A 16,104-nucleotide genomic window follows, 5' to 3' on the forward strand; every position below is an offset into this window, starting at 1 on the left:
TCCACAAAATTTACTGTGGAACAGGATTTACTGAAGTCATAAGCAAAGGTGAATTTGGTAATATCTTGAACACCTAAGTCCTTTTAAAAAAAAATACTTCCTTAGTACCATGCTTGCATATAATTTATGAAACCAAAGAAAGCTGCTTCCGTTTCAAAAGCTATCAGTTCCAAAATATATACCATAGGTAGGAGGAAAGGATAGAAAGGGAAGGGAGGAAGGGAGGGAAGGAAGGAAGGAAGGAAGGAGAGAGAGAGAAGAGAGAGAGAGAAAGGAAGGAAGAAAGAAAGAAAGAAAGAAAGAAAGAAAGAAAGAAAGAAAGAAAGAAAGAAAGAAGAGAGGGAGGGAGGGAGAGAAGGAATGATAACTACAATCATGGATTTTGATATCACAATAATAATATTGATCATACTTAGAGATGTTTCCTTGACATCAAGGGACATAGCTATAATTAATTTAAGAGTCCTTGATTTCCCTGAGTCTATTTGAAGGATAATTAACTTCAATTTGGATCAGCTTTTGTGTGTTCTGGAATAACGTCCACTTAAAAATGTGTATCTGCATAGAATTGCCCACTTTCCGTTGACATTTTTGAAGTGGAATGCTTTGTTAAAATTATTTGAGATTCACGGAGTTGCTATGTTCACTTTTTCCATGACATGCACAATCCTTTACGTCTCACCTATGTTCCCACATTGGATTTTTATTATTTTTATTTTCTCAGTATTCCCTTTGGAATATTGGCTGCTCTCTTCAGTCCTGCCTTATTGCTGCAATCAAAGAACAGCTCATGGTCTGACCCCAGCCTCCACTTTCCGATTCCTTGACAATCTGGGACCACTTTGTCCAAATTTAATTTACAAAAAGCCAATTTCTTCCGCGCATTGTTTAAGACTTGGGGAAAGGAAGCTTGCAAGGTCAGAATGGATCGGAGCATTACAGTTTAAGCCTCCAGTGATGATATTTAAAACGGCTGAATCATCTCCCACATTATTCCAAAAGAGTGCAATTCTGTATTAAAAAAAGAAAACTCCATCTCTAGTGGCCCAGTGCACCTTAGAGTGCACCCAGTGGCCCTTAGAGACATAAATTCAGAGACACATATGTACAGCTAGTCCATAACTGAGTCCAAAATGTCTATTGCTATGCAAGATGGTTGTTAAGTGAGTTTTGCCCCATTTTACTATCTTTCTTGCCAAGGTTGTTAAGTGAATCACTGCAGTTTGTTTGTTTGCTTGTCAAACATATACAGGATAACAAGAATAGGGAAGAACATAAACATGAACAAAGGAAGTAAATCAAGATAAATTGGGACAGTAAGACAGGGATGGTAAGCATGTTGGTGTGTTTATGCACACCTAGGGGTGGGCTGCTATGCACTTGCCCAGGTTCAGGAGAACCCATAGCTAATGTTATGGCCGCTTCGGAGAACCTCCAAATCCCACCCCTGGCTGGCCCTGCCCATCCCCACCCCGCCCGTCCCAGGAGTTTCCACGCAGCCCATTTTGGATGCGAGATAAGTGTAGGGCCCATGCAGGGACTCTGGGAGGGGGGAAAACAGGCCTCCCGGAAGTTCCAGAAGACTGGAAACAGACCCATGTCCGGCCTCCGGAGGGACTCCAGAGCCCAGGGGAGGCGAAAATGCCTCCCCCACCACGGTGCACGAGGTAGACTAGGCAATGCCCACCATGACCACGCCCACTCAGCAACTGGCAGACAACCCATTGCTGAAATTTTTGAAGCCCACCTCTTAAGAATAGGTGGAGGTCCACGGTAGACCATTTGGGGTTGAAGCTGTGAGGGTTTGAGACTGTCACAACAGAGTTAGAGCATTCCAGGTGTTGACCACTCTGTTGCTGAAGTCGTATTTTCTGCAATCAAGTTTGGAGCAGTTTACCTTGAATTTGTATCGATTGCTTGCCCGTGTATTATTGTGTTTGAAGCTGAAGAAGTCGTTGACGGGCAAGATGTTGTAGCAGACAATTTTTTGTACTATACTTAGATCAGCCCTCAGGCGATGCAGTTCCAGATTGTTCAAGCCAAAATTTCAAGCCTGGTGACATTGGGAATTCGATTGTGAGTAGAGGAGTGGAGGACTCTTCTCTGGATCTGCTCAATCGTGTTAATGTCCAATATACAGTGTGGGTTCCAGGAGGACGAGCTGTATTCAAGAATTGTTTTGGCAAAGGTTTTGTATGCCCTAGTTAGCAATAAAGTGTTGCCAGAGAAGAAGCTTTGCAAAATTAGGCTACCAACTCTTAATGGCTTTTTGGCAATGCTGTTACAGTGAACTTTGGGGCTTAGATGCCGAGGTGGCACAGTGGTTAGGGTGCAGTACTGCAGGCCACTTCAGCTGACTGTTATCTGCAGTTCAGCGGTTCTAATCTCACCGGCTCAAGGTTGACTCAGCCTTCCATCCTTCCGAGGTGGGTGAAATGAGGACCCAGACTGTGGGGGCGATATGCTGACTCTGTAAACTGCTTAGAGAGGGCTGAAAGCCCTATGAAGCGGTATATAAGTCTAACTGCTATTGCTACTGCCATTGCTAGATCATTTGAGATGAGTGCTCCTAGGTCCTTGACAGAGTGAGGTCGTCTACGAGATCGTTTCCGTCCAACTTGTATTTGGTGTTCTGATTTTTATTGCCAATGTGTAGGACAGAGCATTTATTAGTTGAAATTGGGAGTTGCCAATCACGCGACCATTCTGACACATAGTCAAGGTCGCTTTGTAGGGCAGCCTTGACTATGTGTCAGAACGGCCATGCAGTTGTTAAGTCAGCAACTTGGTTGTTCAGTGAAGCTAGCTTCCCCATTGACTTTGCTTGTCAAACGGTCGCAAAAGGGGATCAGATGACAACAACAACAACCCCCCCCAGGACACTACAAGTGTCATAAGTATGAACCAGTTGCCCAGTGTCCGAATTTTGATCACATGACCATGGGGACGCTGCAATGGTCATAAGTATGAACAAATGGTCATAAGTCACCTTTTTTCAGTGCTGTTGTAACGTCGAAGGATTACTTACTTTTGTAAGTCGAACATTAACTGTCCATTAATGGGATCAAAACCAGGCTCATCTAAAACAACCAAATCTCTATGAAGATACAGAATAATTTTGTTAACACTATATATTGAGTGCCCAGCAAAAAAAACACGCATTAGCCATGGTGATCCAGTGGTGAGAGTGCAGTACTGCAGGCTATTTCTGTTGACTACCGGCTGCCTGCAATTTGGCAGTTGAAATCTCACCAGGCTCAAAGTTGACTCAACCTTCCATCCTTCCAAGGTGGGTAAAATGAGGACCCAAATTGTTGGGGGACAATATGCTGACTCTGTAAACCGCTTAGAGAGGGCTGTAAAATGGCATGTACGTCTAAGTGCTAGTGCTAGTGCTATTTTGCCGAACACCCATGAGCAAAACAAGACCTTTGGCTCACTATATTGCAATGGCAATCATGCTTTAATGGCATTTCTCAAGCTTGACAACTCTGAGATGCATGGACTTCAACTCCAAGAATTTTGGGAGCTGAAGTTCATACATCTTAGAGTTGTCAGGCTTGAGAAACACTGCAGTATAACTTCCACTCTGTCTGATTATTTATTTATTAACACATTTATTTGGCCACCTAACTCACAGGCGGTAACTCTGAGCAGCTTACATTAAAATTCCAAAAAGTAAAAATCCATAACACACACATACATCTCCTCTCTGGCAACAGGCACAATAACACCCACTCCTTGATTGTCTTTGTGTCAACCTGGAGTCTCCAGACTTGCCTTTGCAATATAGTGAGCCAAAGGTCTTGTTTTGCTCATGGTTGTGTTGGTCGATGATCTCTGGCGGGCCCAGGACAGGGGCTGCTCCTCTGTCCTGGTCCTATTAGACCTCTCGGCGGCTTTCGATACCATTGACCATGGTATCCTACTGTGACGACTCAGGGGGTTGGGAGTGGGGGGCACCGTTTTATGGTGGTTCTCCTCCTACCTGTCGGATTGGTCGCAGTTTGTGTTAACTGGAGGGCAGTCTGGACTACTGTAACGCTCTCTACATGGGGCTGCCCTTGAAGAGCACCCGGAGGCTTCAACTGGTCCAGAATGCGGCTGCGTGGGTTATTGCGCCCCTTTTAGGTGGCCTGCACTGGTTGCCGGTTGTCTTCCGGGTGCGATTCAAGGTACTAATTATGACCTTTAAAGGGTTCCATGGCTTAGGTCCAGGATACCTGTGAGACCACCTACTGCCACCGGTAGCCTGCCACCATCCAGTGCGATCCCACAGAGTTGGCCTCCTCAGGGTGCCGTCGGCCAGACAGTGTTGGCTAGCGACCCCCAGGGGGAGAGCCTTCTCTGTGGGAGCGCCTTCCCTCTGGAATGAGCTGCCCCCGGAGCTTCATATAATCCCCGACCTCCTTCTGACGCGCCCTAAAAAGTTGACTTTTCCAGCAAGCCGACCTGGCCTGAACAAAATAAAAGAAATGATATATTATTGTTAATTTTAATCGATTTTTAAAAAAATGTTATTATTAATCTCAATTGGGTTTGTTTTTTGGATAATCTATCTAATTTTTTAAAACTTTTGTAATATGTATTTTTTTTTTTAATGTTGTACGCCGCCCTGAGTCCTTGGGAGAAGGGCGGCATATAAATCCAATAAACAAACCAAACCAAACCAGGCAGCTGATAATCAGCAGAAGTAGCCTGCAGTACTGCACTCTAACCACTGCACCACCGAGGCTTAGATGGATGGATGGATGGATGGATGGATGGACGGATGAGAGAGACAAAATGATGATGATGATAGATAGACAGATAGATAGATAGATAGATAGATAGATAGATAGATAGATAGATAGATAGATAGATAGATAGATAGATAATGATAGAGATAGATAGATAGATAGATAGATAGATAGATAGATAGATAGATAGATGATAATGATAGAGATAGATAGATAGATAGATAGATAGATAGATAGATAGATAGATAGATAGATAGATAGATAGACAGACAGACAGACAGACAGACAGACAGACAGACAGATGGATGATAGACAGGCAGATGATGATAGGTAGATAGATAGATGAGAGAGAAAGATAGATAGATAGATAGATAGATAGATAGATAGATAGATAGATGATAATGATAGAGATAGATAGATGATGATAGATAGATAAATAGATAGATGAGAGAGAAAGTGATAGATAGATAGGTAAGTAGGTAGGTAGATAGGTAGGCAGGCAGGCAGACAGACAGACAGACAGACAGACAGACAGACAGACAGATAAATAGATGATAGACAGACAGATGATGATTGGTAAATAGATAGATAGAGAATGATAGAGATAGATAGATAGATAGATAGATAGATAGATAGATAGATAGATAGATAGATAGATGACAGACAGATAGATGATGATGATAGATAAATAGATAGATGAGAGAGAAAATGATAGATAGATAGATAGATAGATAGATAGATAGATAGATAGATAGATAGATAGATAATGATAGAGATAGATAGATAGATAGATAGATAGATAGATAGATAGATAGATAGATAGATAGATAGATAGATAGACAGACAGACAGACAGACAGACAGACAGACAGACAGACAGATGGATGATAGACAGGCAGATGATGATAGGTAGATAGATAGATGAGAGAGAAAGATAGATAGATAGATAGATAGATAGATAGATAGATAGATAGATAGATAGATAGATAGATAGATAGATAGATAGATAGATAGATACATAGATACATAGATACATAGATACATAGATACATAGATACATAGATAGATAGATGATGGATGATAGATAGATAATGTTAATAGTAATAAAATATATGGTGGAAGGCAGATTTCTGATCCCTGCTTTAGAAACCAAACACTGTGTTCCTTCCCATACATTTGAAGTTGTACAGTTGCAAAGGGACTTGTAAATTGTCTTAGAACTTATTCTTATAGGGGAAGCAATTATGAATGCCCCCCATTACGAAAATCAGATAAGTGGCAGATTATTTGTAAGAGCTGTGAGATCCCGCACACCCCATCCTTTCATGCCTTGTTTGTCTTGGGCTTGCTTGTGTGAGGATGTATTGCCGCACGTTCCTTGCACAACACCTGCTAATAGCCTATTTATTCTTCACCTGTTAGGCAGCAGATTTCTCGTGGGAATCCCAACACTGTTTTCCTTTCCTAGCACTGTTTTTATTGCAGATCTTCGCTTGCTGGCAACGTTCCAGGTTTTCAGCTAGACCAAGATTTTGCTGCTTTGGGGAAACTTCAACAATCTAAGGTGAAAAGGAAGAGTTCCACTTAGATTGAAGGAAAAGTATCTTGCTCTTTGTGATCTATGTTTAGATGAGGTGGGGTGGGGGTGGGGGTATCATTCCTTTCCATAATAAACTCTGCCCATTTCCCAGGAGTGAAATGTTACAGGTTCGCCCAAACCAGTAGTAAAAAATACTAAAACAAGTAAACAAAAAAACTTCCGACGATCACACGTCGCACAGCTGATCTTTGGAACTTTTTTTAAACTTTGTAAGCATTTTTCTTATTACAGGTTCTCCAGAAACTCAGGGAGAGAGTTCAATTTTTGCCCCCAGCAGGCTTCCCTGAGGGATGCTGAGAAAGAAAGAAAGAAAGAAAGAAAGAAAGAAAGAAAGAAAGAGAAAAAGGAGAGGAAGGAAGTACTACAAACCTGGCACTAGAAGCACCTTCAGAGGATAATCCAGGGCTGGAAGGGATCTTGAGGTCATCTAGTCCAACCCTGCTCCAGCAGGACATTGTTAAAGTGAGTTTGTCTTTTGATCCCCCAGTTACATCACTACATAGCCACGCCCACCCAGTCATATGACCACACCAAGCCACGCCCACCAAGTCACACCAACAGAACCACTAGTAAAAATTTTTTAGAGTTCATCACTGCCCCCTCCCCATGTGTAGGAATGGTGTGTGTGTGTGTGTGTGTGTGTGTGTGTGTGTAAGTGCATGTAAAACTCAAGTGAAAGATTTCTACACAGCTGGGAAAATCTTAAGGACTGCCTCAGTGAGAGATTAGGGCAGGGGTGTCAAACTCAAGGCCCAGGGGCCAGATGTGGCCCACAGGTGCTTAGATCTGGCCCATGAAGCTGCCCTGGAAACAGCGAAGGATCAGCCCACAGTCAGTGCCTCTGTCAGCAAAAATGGAGCTCTGGAGGGTCACGCCCCTTTTCACTATCAGAGGGTTCAATAAAGGGTCCTTTTTTGCCTCTTAACAACCTCGGAGTGAAGGTGGGGGATGGATTTTTAAGATACAGTATGTGTGTGTGTGTGTGTGTGTGTGTGTGTTTTATTTGTGCTGATAAATAAATAAAGGGAGACTAATATAGATCTATTTCAAGCTATTTAGCTCTCATCAGCTAGCCATACCCTTCTGGGGTTCAAACCTGGGCTCCTTTATTTCTTTGTTGGTAAATATAAATTTAACACAAAATAGTTTGTCACAAAATCAGTATACTTCATCCCATATTTGGGTAGACCAGGTTACCCTGATAGAAAAAACACTTACCATAATTACTCCCCTGGTACAGCTGACAAAGTGAGGAAAACCAGTGGCTTAGAGGTTAATACATCTACCTAATATGCAAGCAACTCAGGTTCAAATCCCAGAAGGGCAGCTGATGAGAGCTAAATAGCTTGAAATAGATCTGTACTAGTTTCCCTTTATTTCTTTGTCAGTAAATATAAATTTAACATTAATTGGGAAGCCAGATTCACTGTGAACAACCATGTTACTAATTTAGTGGCTGCAGTGATTCACTAAGCAACAGGGGCAAGAAAGTTCGTAAAATGTGGCAAAACTCACTGAACAACTGTTTCCCTTAGCAACCAAAATGTTGGGGTCAATTGTGATTGTAAGTAGAGGACTAACGTATATTTGCTTCTTTCATTTCCATTCTGTGGCCTGAGTTTTCAGCGCTGAGCAAGACCACAGGAGAGGAAAAATAAGCTGTAGCTTTATCCCATTCCTTGTTTGCTCTCTGTCGCTTCTTGCCATATTCTCTTGCCATCATCTATAAACCAATGCTTACTATTGGCAGGATTAAGTGGATGATGGAGGCAAAGCAAGCTATAAGCAGCAGTGGGAAAACGAAAGAAATAACCTCATTTGTCTCCCGCAAGAGCAGCTGTGTTTGTCCTTTTTTTGTACTCTGCATCAGATGGTGACACAATTTTTTTTTTCATTTCACTGCAAATCTACAGGAGAATCCAGCCCAGGCTCGCTTTTCATGTGGGGAGGGGTTAATCTGGGGCAGGGGTGTCAAACTCAATTTCATTGAGGGTCGCATCAGGGTTGTGTTTGACCCCGGGGGGGGCATGGCATGGCCAGGGGGACATGTCCAGCTCAGAGGTGGGTTGCAAATCCGGGTGCTACCGGTTCACTCGTGTTCGCATGCGCGTGGGCCGAGACTCCCGCCACCACCGCTACAGGTTCTCCCATCCAGGCCGAACCGGGAGCAACCCACCTCTGGTCTAGCTTGATGTCACTCGTGTTGGGGGCACCTGGATGTCCCTCAAACCTCCCTCCCTCTCATTATAATCTCCTTCCTTCCTTTTCTTCTTTTTCCTTCCCTCTCATTCTTTCTTCTTCCTTCCTCTCTTTCCATTTTCCTTCCTTGCTCTCTCCCCATCTTCCCTTCTTTTTCTTTCCTATTTTCCTTTCTCCTTTCCTGTCCCTTCTTGCATGCTCAAATGCAAAAGGGGAAACCTTTATCCTCTTGTTTTGTTTTCAGTTTGTTTTGCTAGCCCTCCGCCAGTGAAAATGGAGCCCGGGGGGGACGGGACACCGCATGTAGCCCTACTGAGCTCCATTTTCTCTGGCAGAGGCACCATGAACTGGTCCCTCACTGTTTTCAGGACAGCCCCGCGGGCCAGATCTAAGCACCCCACAGGTTGAATCCGGCCTGTGGACCTTGAGTTTGACACCCCTGATCTAGAGCTACAGTCTGCCTAGTGGCTGGAAAGAATGACGGATAGTGGTGTCCTGGCCCCTAGGCCTCCTCCAAATGGCCAGACTTAGGAGAAGGTTTAAACCAGGGCAATTTTACAGACTTTTCAGAGCAACCATTCCCTGTTTAAGCAACTTCCAGACTCCTGATGCTATCCTATCTGTTGTGGCCTAGCAGGAGCCGTTGGAGCTGCCACCAGACTCCAACAGCTAGGGGCCCTATGAGTTGGCTCTGGAGGATATGGAGAACCCTGGACAGGGTTCCAACTCTGAGCAGGGCGCAGAGAGGCTGGTTGGCCACCAGGAGGCACCTGAGCCTTGGACCAGTGGTGAGGGGACAAGGGAGAGTGAGCCGGAAGCCAGTAGTGAGTTGTTCCTGGATGCACGCCATCGAAGAGCTAATAGGCATCAGGAACAATTACGCAATTACAGGAGGTGATTGCACTCAGCTGGTGGTCATTAGGCTCCTCTCCAGACTATAAAAAGCTACTTGTGCACACGCCCCTCTTTGCAGAAGTCAACGCAGGATTGAATGTCGGAGGACATTACTGTGAGCTTGGCAGGCTGGATTGCTGCCAGCCTTATCTGTGTTTATTGCTGCCTGAGTATGTTTGAGTTGATGCCAAGGTCCTTATCTGTTATGCTTGGCTTTCAGCCACCGAGGTTTTGGTTTCTTGCTATTAAAGTACATTCCAGTTAAGCTTGTCTCGCCATTCGTTACTGGACAGAGGAGGGGGTCAGAACACCTATCTACAGGTAATCCTCAAATTACGACCATAATGGAGCCTGGAATTTTGGCTACAAGTCACTGTGGCTATGAAGTGGGTCACTATGTGGTTTGACTCAGTTTTATGGCTGTTTTAGGGTGGTTGTTAAGCAAATTACACCATTAAGTGAACCATATGGTAATTGAGCAAATCCAAAATATGCAATAGGCATTTGAGCCATTTTGTGCAAGTCGGACAATGGGATGCTACAATTCATTGTTAAATACAATTTGTTTGCCAAGTGTTTGAAATGCAGTCACGTCCCTCCAGGGAACAAGGGCAGTCTTAACTTTGAGGAGCTTTTTTTTTTTTTAAGTTCTTCGTATCTTCCAATGCTCATTAAGTGACTGGTCATTGAATGAGGACCACCTATATCTTGCTTACTTCATTGTCTCTCCCCATTCACCATTGCTGCAATATTAAATGGGCTTGTTTCTGCAGAACAGTGACAATGAAATTCTTTCCAAAAGAACCCAGATGTATGATCACTAAAGCTAGCAAGGAACTTTGTCTTTTAGGAAATCGGCCAGGGGTGGGATTCAGCCGGTTCGGACTGGTTCAGGCAAACTGGATGTTATCTGGTTCGCTGAACCAGTAGGTACAAGGACTGGCTGACTTTTGCACACCCCTCCCCTCCCAGGAGTCTCCATGCAGTCCATTCATCATGCCAGGTAAGTTCAGGGCCCGCACGGAGACTTTAGGAGGGTAAAAAACAGGCCTACTGGAAGTCCAGAAACGGGCCCATTTCCGGCCTCCAGAGCCCAGGGGAGGCTGTTTTCGCCCTCCTGGAGGCTCAAGGGAAACCTCTAGAGCAGTGTTTCTCAACCTTGGTGACTTTAAGTCCTGTGGACTTCAACTCCCAGAATTCCCCAGCCAGCATAGCATAGCTGGCTGGGGAATTCTGGGAGTTGAAGTCCACAGGACTTAAAGTCACCAAGGTTGAGAAACACTGCTCTAGAGCCTGGGGAGGGCCCTCCCGCTGCTGTGGTACAGGAAGCCGATTAGGCCATGTCCCCATGGCCATGCCCACCCAACAACCATTTATAGAGAAGTCAGTAAACTTTTCTTTTTTCCTAGTGAGGTGTGAAAACGGGGAAAAAAATCTCAGGGACTGTCTCGTGAGAAATGTGATTGAGCAATACCTACCTTAGCCTTTAAAGATGATCAACTCAGAGAGTAATGGAGCAGAGCCCATTTCTTTCTCTGTAGAACAAATTGGAGCAATTTATGTTGCTTTATTTACCTGGAAGGTGGACTTTGCATTCCCTCAACCCCCATTTTTTGCAAGCATAAAGGTGAGCTCAATTCCCAGTAAAAGACACTGATGTGTTTATATAGTTTTCCTGCCAACAGTGTGGAACTGATGTCCCGTGGCCATTATTATGGGACTTTTCTCAGCTCAGGTTATGGCCTTATGATTTCTCATGCTTCCCAGTCAAGTACTAACTGCATCTTTGCTATTTGAGATCAACGACGGTGCAGCTTACCTTTTCATGTGAAAATCATCTTCAAATCAGGAAGAATAGAATAGAATAACAGAGTTGGAAGGGATCCTGGAGGTCTTCTAGTCCAACCCCCTGCCTAGGCAGGAAACCCTACACCACTTCAGACAAATGGCTCTCCAACATCATTTAAAAAATTTCCAGTGTTGGAGCATTTGCAACTTCTGGAGGTAAGCTGTTCCACTGATTAATTGTTCTAACTGTCAGAAAATTTCTCCTTAGTTCTAAGTTGCTTCTCTCCTTGGTTAGTTTCCACCCATTGCTTCTTGACCTTCCCTCAGATGCTTTGGACAATAGCTTGACTCCCTCTTCTTTGTGGAAGCCCCTGAGATATTGAAAAACTGTTATCGTGTCTCCCCTAGTCCTTCTTTTCATTAAGAGCCAAGGTGGCGCAGTGGTTAAATGCAGCACTGCAGGCTACTGCTAGATCAGCAGGTCAGCGGTTCAAATCTCACCGGCTCAGGGTTGACTCAGCCTTCCATCCTTCCGAGGTGGGTAAAATGAGGACCCAGATTGTTGGGGGCAAATATGCTGACTCTCTGTAAACCGCTTAGAGAGGCCTGAAAGGCCTATGAAGCGGTATATAAGTCTACTGCTAAACTAGACATTCCCAGTTCCTGTAACCATTCTTCATATGTTTTTAGCCTCCAGTCCCCTAATCATCTTTGTTGCTCTTCTCTGCACTCTTTCTAGAGTCTCCACATCGTGGTGATCAAAACTGAATGCAGTATTCCAAGTGTGGCCTTACCAAGGCATTATAAAGTGGTATTAACACTTCATGTGATCTTGATTCTATCCCTCTGTTTATGCAGCCTAGAACTGTGTTGGCTTTTTTGGCAGCTGCTGCACACACGGCTGGCTCATATTTAAATGATATTTAAATAAATTAATGGAGGTAGTGCCCCCCCCCCCAGTCTGATCTTTTAAACCTATCTTTTTTCAGATAGAAAACAGCATGAAAAACCCATTATAATTTCTTCTTAGAAGTTTCTCCTCCCTCTCTTTTCAAGAGCACTCTGATAATTGCAGAGGAAATTAACTCACGGAGGGCTACATTAGTTGGCATTAAGTTGTGTAACTCGGGAGAAAATGGCCAAGTTGAAAGTGATGTGCCATCCATAACAAATGTCTTTAGAGGCTTCAAAGGTGCTAGAAGGTTTTCTGTTTAAATATGTAGTATGTGGATAAGGGTGCCTTGGCTTGAGCAAATTAATTCAGGCAGCTGAAATGCTGTTTGAGCTTGAAATGTTGGCTTTTCTCCCGAAAGGTTTATGCAGCCTCTCCCTTTTGAATTCTCCCTTTGCTCCTCTAAAATTTCCAAGTAGCAAGCCAAGTGCTGTATAAATGGGGAAAGGGGTAGCATCAGTGGATGGAATCACCCTTGCTGAGACAACTCTACAGTTTCATTATAGTAGACGTTATTGTCAGAAGATGGAAAGACAGAATAAACATCTGTTTAATTTTGTGGATGCATGTAATTCCCTAGTTGGCTTTCGGCTATGTTGATTGACAGCCTAAAAAGGCTGTGTTTTGAGAGGGTGCAAAATTATCCTTGGAAGCTGAACAGACTGCAAAGATACCCTTTGGCCACATTTACATAATAATCAAGTCAGGAAGTTACTTAGGGAGTGAATGATCTCAACACTAAGATTAATGGGTTGCTTGCAGGTTAGCGTATTGCTGCACTCATTCCCCAAATCATGGATATGGTTTGATATATTATAAGTCACCAAATGAGGTAAAGGCATTAACCAGGCTGAATGGATTGATGGAATGCAGTGGCATCACATTAACTCTTAGGTTAAACTTGTGAGAACCCAAGATTCTCACAATAGCAAGTGCCGAGGTGGCGCAGTGGTTAGAGTGCTGTACTGCAGCCACTTCAGCTGACTGTTATCTGCAGTTCGGCTGTTCAAGTCTCACCGGCTCAGGGTTGACTCAGCCTTCCATCCTTCTGAGGTGGGTAAAATGAGGCAATATGCTGATTCTGTAAACCGCTTAGAGAAGGCTGAGAGCCCTATGAAGCGGTATATAAGTCTAACTGCTATTGCTATTGCTATAAGATTGATCAGAAGGGAAAAGTTAGGTCCAAGTTTTTTAGATTCAGTACACACCAGAGGTGGCATTCAGCAGTTTCTGACCAATTCTGGAAAACCGGTAGCAGAAATTTTGAGTAGTTCAGAGAACCAGTAAATACCACCCCTGACTTGTCCCAGCCCATCTATTCTCTGCCTCCCGAGTCCAGTTGATCGGGAGGAAATGGGGATTTTGCAGTATCCTTCACCTGCCACGCCCACCAAGCCACACCCAAGCCATGCCATGCCCACCAAGCCATGTCCACAGAACCAGTAGTGAGTTTTTTTGAATCCCACCACTGGTACTCTGTACCAGACCATGGCTTATATGATATATGACACAAAACTTTAAATCATGGCTTATAAAACTAAAACAGCTTCCTTAATTTAACATTCATTCATTCATTCATTCATTCATTCATTCATTCATTCATTCATTCATTCATTCATTCATTCATTCATTCATTTTCTGTAGCCACCCAGCTCAGCCAAGTAACTCTGAGCAGCTAAAGCATCACTTGGAGTCACTGTTGATTAATAGGGCTCCCAAATACTCTTCTTGTACTTCAAACTAATAAGTACAGGGTCTATTGGTTGACCCTTAGAGTAATGAGTCTTAGGGAGGTATGCTCCATGCCTGGTTCTCAAATGAAAATTTTGTCTTTCTATCTGCTCTGTAGCACCAGCTCTTTTCCTTGGAGATACTTGTAAGTAGGGTTGAGTAGCTGCCACCCGCCCTCCTTTTGATTGGGGTGTGCTGTTCTACTGTATGATGTTTTTATAGTGTATGAAATAATACAACACTTGTAGGATGTTTGATGGCAAGAATCTTTTTTAAAGATTAAATAATGAATGAGTTTCCTTTTAAGGCAAGGAATTCCAATGGGCAACATTAGATTCTTTTTTAAAAAAAAATCCTAAATCTTAACAAGATTCATACAAAATATTTCTAAATGTCACATGATTGATCAGAAGGTCACTAATGTTTTGGACGGCTGGAAAAGAACTGGCGAAACGATGACAGCAGCAGAATGACTGTACCACGATACTATAGCAGAATGATGAGCCGGCGATTATACTGGCTCTTTGTAATTCCTCTCCAGAGAAAGAGAGAATTGAGATTGTATTCCACAAGTATTCTGGACAGTTGCTTCTTCAAAGGCAGGGGTGTCAAACTCAAAGCCCACAAGCCGAATGCAGCCCATCGGTTGCTTAAATCTGGTCCACGGGACCGGCCCCTGATGCCTCTGGAAGCCAAAACGAGGCACAGGGGACTTCATGCACTGCCCGTGCCCCGCTTTGGCTGGCAGGGTGTTGCAGGAGGCTGTCCAAGCTGAGCATGGGTGGGCCTCGCACAGCCCCCGTTTTGTCTGGCAGGGTGCTGGAGGAGGCGTCCGTTCCATCTCCTTCCCCCCCCCCCCCCGGCAGACCCAAGGAGGAGAATTACAATGTTGATCCGGCCCTCGGAGAAATCCAGTTTGACACCCCCGTCCTAAGGAGACAGCAGTCACCCTAGGAAAAAGTTACCTCTGGGGATCTCATGGGTATATATGTGTGACTTTTGTTGCAACAACATGGAAGCTAATCACCATTACCTTCTTCTAATTTCTTTGTCTACTCCGTATTGCTGGGATTTCTTTGTGGTCTCCTAACCAGGTCACCTACTTCTTTGATGTCTGAACCCAGGCAAGGTTAAGCTGGTGCTGCTATGTGCTGCTACCTTTTGTGTGTTTTCATTTCTCTGTGCCTTCGGGTCAATGTTGACTCCTGCTTGGTCAAGGCTCTGCCGTTTTCTTGGCAAGATTTCAGAAGTGTTTTGCCATTGCTTTCTTGCTGGGACTGCCCTGTTTCCCCGAGAATAAGACCTAACCAGAATATAAGTCCTAGCATGATTTTTAAGGATACTCATATTATAAGCCCTACCCCCAAAATAAGCCCCAATTAAGATTATCAGCCAGATGGATGCATTCAGTAGTGTATTTTCTCTAAAATAAGACCTTAACTGATGCGGATGGGCCTAAGGGTCCTAATTTGATATTAGATCTTAAGTAGAGTGACCCTTATTTGCTTCTATTTCTGTTGCAATATTAGGAAAGTACTGAAGCGTCTTCCTAATGTACTTGCACATTTACTGACCTATGTACCATGATATTTTGCAACTCAAGGGTAAAACACGTGAGGAGTTCCCGAAACTAGCAGATGGTGTAAGATATGTTAGCCCTAACCTTATATGGAATATATAATATAACTTCTCCTTTTTGTATCCTGTTTTGATGTACTGTATCTTGATGCGTGTAAAGGAAACTTATGTCACAGCAAAGCTGTAATTGCAAAACCTATAAAAGGTAGATCCTGGTGTTCCCCAGGGTTCAGACTTTGTCAAGCTATTACTCTGAACCATTGCTAGCAATAAAAACCTGTGTTCTACACTCTCGTGGTCCCGTCTCCTGTCTTTAGAAAGCCGGTTTTCCTGCCACATTTCTGGCACCCCAGATGGGACGACAGGGGGCCTTGAGGCCCCTCTGGAAGGTCACCTTGCTGTCAGGGACTCTTCAAGTTGAGGGGAACTTCCCAGGCGCCATCGGCACTCTTGTTCCGAGGGACTTCTCAGTGACGCAGAAAATAAGCTCTAATGCATCTTTTGGAGCAAAAATTAATATAAGACCCAATCTTATTTTCAGGGAAACATGGTAAATGTTGATGTTGATGTTGATGTTGATTTTATTTATATGCCGCCCTTTTCCCCCGAAGGGGACTCAGGGCG

The 16,104-nt window shown here is 43.8% G+C and overlaps 1 protein-coding gene across 1 annotated transcript in view; it reads left to right on the forward strand.

The window, feature by feature from the left end:
• The window catches only part of CALN1 (calneuron 1), a 242,992-nt gene that overhangs the window by 54,984 nt on the left and 171,904 nt on the right, over positions 1–16,104 (forward strand). The gene's annotated exons all lie outside the window — the stretch shown is intronic.

Source organism: Thamnophis sirtalis, unplaced genomic scaffold (genome assembly GCF_051295495.1).
Source record: "Thamnophis sirtalis isolate CommonGarterSnake01/CBP01778 unplaced genomic scaffold, rThaSir2_p1.2 scaffold_6, whole genome shotgun sequence".
NCBI classification, from domain to species: Eukaryota; Metazoa; Chordata; class Lepidosauria; order Squamata; family Natricidae; genus Thamnophis; species Thamnophis sirtalis.